The sequence below is a fragment of the Ornithorhynchus anatinus genome, chromosome 1, assembly GCF_004115215.2.
Source record: "Ornithorhynchus anatinus isolate Pmale09 chromosome 1, mOrnAna1.pri.v4, whole genome shotgun sequence".
Taxonomy (NCBI): domain Eukaryota; kingdom Metazoa; phylum Chordata; class Mammalia; order Monotremata; family Ornithorhynchidae; genus Ornithorhynchus; species Ornithorhynchus anatinus.
In genome coordinates this window covers 104,666,570-104,672,787 of record NC_041728.1, presented here as the reverse complement: position 1 = coordinate 104,672,787, position 6,218 = coordinate 104,666,570, and the positions used below count along the sequence as shown (strand labels likewise).

The 6,218-nt window shown below is 43.9% G+C and overlaps 1 non-coding gene across 1 annotated transcript; it reads right to left on the bottom strand.

Moving 5' to 3' along the window:
• Nucleotides 1-5,196: 5,196 nt before the first annotated feature.
• Nucleotides 5,197-5,335, bottom strand: LOC114817080. Its single transcript, XR_003764932.1, has one exon. It is a non-coding gene; the product is annotated as a small nucleolar RNA SNORA7 (small nucleolar RNA).
• Nucleotides 5,336-6,218: the final 883 nt, after the last annotated feature.

Sequence of the window (6,218 nt, the reverse complement as noted above, 5' to 3'; positions counted from 1 at the left end):
GACAAGTGAGTCTTTTTTTTTATTTTATGGTGTTTCTTAAGTGTTTATTATGTTCCAGGCACTGTACTAAACCCTAGGGTAGGTACAAGATAATCAGATTGGACACAGTCCATTTTCCCCCATGGGACTCACAGTCCCCATTTTTCAGTTAACTGAAGCACAGAGAATTTAAGTAATTTGCCCAAGGTCACACAGCAGACCAGTGGAACAGCTAGGACTAGACCCCAGATCTCTCTGACTCACAGGCCCATGCTCTATCCACCAAATCTTCTGACTTAATACTTCCTTCTGAGTTATGCACTAGCTGCTCCCATTGTTGTCATGAAGTACACCAAGGACAGTTGGGAGTAGCTCTTCTTGGTCAGAGTTTTGTAGAAAGTTTAAAGTAGTTGGAAAGTGCAAGTATCCAGTGCTTGGAACAGTTCTTGGCACATAGTAAGAGCTTAACAAATGCCGTAATTATGTAAGAAATCAGAAGACTTGGATTCCAGTCCCACCCCTGTCACTGGTCTGCTAAGGGTAACCTTGGACAAGTCATTTAACATCTCTGGGCTTTGATTTCCTCACCCAAAAAAATGGTAAGATATCTGTGAGCCTCCACTCTTTGACTGTCAATCACAGATGGGACAAGGATTTCATCTGATGAGATTATTCTCTAACTACCCTAACTCTTGGCACATAGTAAGACCTTAATTATTGACACAATTAACACAGCATCAGGACCCTGAGAGGGAAATTTATCCTAGAGCTATGACCCTTTCAAATGAAATGACTCCCCTACAAATGAAATGTATGTTGTCCAAATCGACCCCACCATCATGATCCTTGGGGAAATACTGAAAGTATCTCTGAAACTTGCAGAGCCTAGGAAATTTATCATTATTATTGTTGTTATTATTATGATAATCATCATCATAAAATATCTCAGTATGATGATGATGCTAATGATGAATGTTATTGTTAAAAATGCTGAGAAATCATCATCATTATCATAACTGTTAACACTTACCGAGTCAAGCACTGTTCTAAGCGCTGGGGTAGATACAAGTTAATCAGTTAATCAGTTCAGGCGCACATTAAGCTCATAGTTTAAGTAAATAGCCTCAGATCTGACAGAAGGTTGTCTTGCAGTTCTTCTATCTCACTTTGGTTTTTCTGTTCCCAGTTTGCATGTACAAACTCTTATACATTCACCATTCTTCTGGCATCCTAATTTTTTTTTCAAGTGAATTGGTCTTTCTTGACTCCTCTGCTGCACTCCGGGATGCCGACACAAGTGCACGCATGCACACACACACACACACACACACACACACACACACACACAAAATATCAGCACACATGGACCCCAGCAGACCCTATTTAACCTCCATAACCAAACTACCTTCTCGTGATGACCAAAGTGTCGCTCTCAACAACACCTCTACTGAACTCAACTCACTTGCTCCCCATCCCTTCATTGATCTTGTACCACTAACCAACAGCCCTGATTTACCTCCAGAGACCACCTCCTTCACTCTAGTGCACAAGCCACAGAGCGCTGTTGTCAGAAATCTATATATCGGGCTGACTTCATCCAGTTCAAGTTTATCCTTGTGTGCTTTAAGTCTGCCCTCTCCTCTGCCTGGCAAAATTATTTCTCCCCCCTTATTGTCACCTATGCTCAAAACTTTCATCAGTTGTTCCAGATATTTAACTTTCTCCTCAAACCCCCTGTCCCCCTACCGCCCCTATCCCTTGCCCCCAGTGACCTGGGCACCTACTTTATTAAGAAAATTGACACTATCAGGTATGACCTCCCTAAAATCTCCCCTGCCCTCCCCAGTCCCTCCCAGCTCCTGTGCCTTCATCAACTTTCCCATCTTTCCAAACAGTATCTCTAGAGGAGATTTCCTTCCTCCTTTCAAAATCCACCCCCTTCACTTGCACATCTGACCCCATTTCTTCACACCTTATCAAAATACTTGTCTGCTTCCTTCTTCCATCCCTAACAGCCATTTTCAACTGTTCACTCTCCAATGCCTTCTTCTGCACTGCTTTGAAACATGCCTATGTCTCCCCATCTTAAAAAAGCCCTCCCTTGACCCCACAGCTCCCTCCCATTTTCATCCCATCTCCCTCCTACCATTCCTCTCCAATCTCCTTGAGTGAATTGTCTATACCCTCTGTCTCAAATTCCTCTCTTCCAATTCTCTCCTTGATCGTCTCCATTCTGGCTTCTGTCCATTTCACTCCACAGAAACCACCCTCTCAAAGATCACAAGTGATTTCCTTCTTGTCCAATCCAATGGTCTCTATGCCATCATAATCCTCTTCGACCTCTCAGCTGCCTTGAGCACTATGACCCACCCCCTTCTCCTGAAAACATTATCCAAACTTGGCCTCACTGACATTGTCCTCTTCTGGTTCTACTCATTGCGCTGGCTACTCAGTCTCCTTCGTGGGTTCCTCCTCTGCCTCCCATCCCTTAACTGTGGGTGTCCCTTAAGGTTTAGTTCTGGGTTCCCTTCTATTCTCCATCTACATCCACTCCCTTGGAGAACTCATTCAGTTCCATGGCTGCAACTACCACCTCTATGTGGATAATACCCAAATCTAAATCTCCAACCCTGATCTCTCTCCCTCTCTGCAGTCTTGCATTTCCTCCTGCCTTCAAGACATCTCTACTTGGATGTCCTCCCGTCACCTCAAGCTTAACATATCTAAAACAGAACTCCTTATCTTCCCAGCCAAACCTTGTCTTCCCCTTGATTTTCTCATTACTTTAGGTGACACCACCATCCTTCCTGTCTCACAAGCCCATAACCTTGGCATCATCCTTGACTCCTCTTTTTCATTCAACCCACATTTTCCATCCATCATTAAATCTTGTTAGTTCCATCTTCACAGCATCACTAAAATCTGCCCTTCCCTCTCCATCCAAACTGCTACCACGTTAATCCAATCACTTATCCTATCTCACCTTGATTACTGTATCAGCCTCCTTGCTGACCTCCCAGCCTTCTGCCACTCCAGTCTGTACTTCACTCTGCTGCCCACATCATTTTTCTACAAAAAAAGTTCAGGACATGTTTCCCCACTCCTTAAGAAAATCCAGTGGTTTTCCATCCATCTCCACATCAAACAAAAACTACTCACCTTTGATTTTAAAGCATTCAATCATCTTGCTCCCTCCTGTCTCACCTCACTATTCTCCTACTACAACCCAGCCTGCACACTTCACTCTTCTATTGCTAACCTTCTCACTGTACCTCGATTTCATCTATCTCGCTGCCAACCCCTCTCCCATGTTGTGCCTCTAGCCTGAGATGCCCTCTCTCCTCAAATCTGACAATTACTCTCCCCCTTTCAAAGCGTTATTGAAGGCTCATCTCCTCCAAGAAGTCTTCCATGACTAAATCTTCCTTTCCTCTTCTTCAGTGTCCTTCTGCATCACCCTGACCTGCTCCCTTCATCCCCGCTCCCATCCCTATGGCGGTTATGTACAAATCTAATTTATTCATTTATATTAATGTCTGTCTCCCCCTCTAGACTGTAAGATCACTGTGGCCAGGGATTGTGTCTGTTTATTTTTATATTGTACTCTGTCAAGTGCCTGGTACAGTAAGCGCTCAATAAATGTGATTGATTGAATGAATGAATGTATGAACACAGGGCTGTTGTTACCCAGTCACATGCAGATGGGATCTCCATTTACATATTCATTCTTACCAACCCCCATACAAAGGTGCATTAAATTAGCTTGGTGGGGAGTTTAGAGTTAATTAAGTCATCATCATCAACCTGGGCAGCAGTATTTATTGAGCTCCTAGAGTGATCATCACTTGGGTCACATCTCTTCTTTCTTCAAAACCCTCCACTGGATCGCTTGGTCTCTTCACATCACATAAAAACTCCTAAGAATTGTCTTCAGGCCTCTCAACCTCCCAAGTTCCCATATTCATGGCTCCCAAGACAACCTTCGGGCTGTATCTTGATCTTGACTCTCCCACTCCTCACTTAGGCTATTTCCCTGGCTTGGAACTCCTTCCTTCTTTATATAAGACAGACTACAGCTCTCCCCACCTTCAAATCTATCTGATGTCCCATGTGAAACAGTGCTTAGAGCCTGGTAAATAGTAAGCACTTAAAAAAAATCTGCGATTATTATTATTAATTATTATGTGCCCCTTGAGCATTGAAATCATATCTCTCCAAGAAGCCTTCCTCCAAGTCCTCATTTTCTCTTCTCCCACTCCCTTCTGGCTTACCCTTGCACTTGGAGTTCTACCCTTTATTCACCCCTCCTTCATCCCCACAGCACTTATGCCCATATCCATAATTTATTTACTTATATTAATATTTGTCTCCCCTTCTATATTGAAAGCTCCTTCTGGATGGGAAACATGTCTACAAACTCAGTTATGTTGTACTCTACCAAGTGCTTAATCCACTGCTCTGTGCACATTAGCGCTCAAAAGAGCACAGACCTGGCAGTCAGGAGGTCATGTGTTCTAATTGTGGTTTTGCCACTCGTGTGCTGTGTGACCATGGGGAAATCACTTCACTTCTCTGGGCCACAGTTACCTCATCTGTACAGTGGGGGTTGAGACTGTGAACCCCACTTGAGATGGAGACTTTGTTTAACTGGAGTTGCTCGTATCGACCCCAGTGCTTAGTACAGTGCCTGGCACATAGTAAGTGCTTAACAAATACACCCCCCCCAGACAGTAAGCCCATTATGGGAAGGGACTGTCTCTCTTTATCACTGTATCGTACTTTCCAAGTGCTTAGTACAGTGCTCTGCACACAGTAAGTGCTCAATAAGTACAATTGATTGATTGAAATATAATTGACTCATTTATTAATGATAATTGAACTGGATGCTTGGGAACATACATTAGAAGTAGATGCCAAGGTGTAAGGGGAAAGTCAGGGAGTCATAACTCCATAGTGGTGAGGGTGGTTAAAGTTTAGGGATATACCAGAGACTCTTTTTTTGTGCTGTCGAGTCATGTCCGACCCATAGCGATGCCATAGACACATCTCTGCCAGAATGCCCCACTTCCATCCGCAATCATTCAGGTAGTGTATTCACAGAGTTTTCTTCGTAAAAATATGGAAATAATTTACCATTGCCGCCTTCCAAGCAGTAAACCTGAGTCTCTGCTCTTGACTCTCTCCCAAGCCGCTGCTGCCCAGCACAGGTGAGTTTTGACTTGTAGCAGATTGCCTTCCACTCGCTAGCCACTTGGCCAAGCTAGGAATGGAACGGGTATGCCTCTGCTTGACTCTCCTTCCCATAACCAAGACTGGTAGAGTACTGGAAATTCTCCAGGTGTGACCCTGAGAGGTGACCAGAGACTCTAGGTGCTCTCATATCTTGCTGAGCTGTGGTTAGCCATGACTAACTCATCCTACTCCTCTGCTCATCTCTGAGGGGTCCTGGACTGGTCTGGCTTGGGGAGAGGTCAATTAGTTATGGTATTTATTAAATGCTAATATGTGCTAAGGGCTCTGCTGGGCCCCAGGAAAAGTACAAGATAAAGACATCAAACATGACCAGGCACCCTGTCTATTTAATGTGGGGCTCACAAGGGAAATATGAAACAATAACAAATGACAAAATCAGCAGTGCAAAATTAAAATGAGCAGCAGCTTGGCCTAGTGGAAAGAGGGGATTTACTACTTGTTCTACCTCTTCCTTAGACTGCGAGCCCCATGTGGGACAGGGACTGTTTCCCACCTGATTAACATATCTTTCCCAGCACTTGGAAGAGTGCTTGACACCTAATAAGCACTTAACAAATGCCAATCAATCAATCAATCCTATTCATTGAGTGCTTACTGTGTGCAGAGCCCCATACCAAGTGTTTGAGAGAGTTCAGTACAACAGATGTAATAGACATGCTCCCTGCCTAGAAGGAGCATAATTATTATTACTTATTATTAAAATGCTGAATGTGATACTGAAGCTAAAATTGGTAGTTGGAGAGTCCCCGTGCTCCTCACCGCTTCAGAGAATTGTCTCTGTGGGCATCAGTCATGTGCCATCTTTGAGGGCTGCACACCATTCTCATAACCTGCTCAGGGCTCAAATTGGAGGCAGGTATGTCCTCTGGGTAGGGGCAGATTTTCATTCATTCATGCAATAGTATTTATTGAGCGCTTACTATGTGCAGAGCACTGTACTAAGCACTTGGGATGAACAAGTCGGCAACAGATAGAGACAGTCTCTG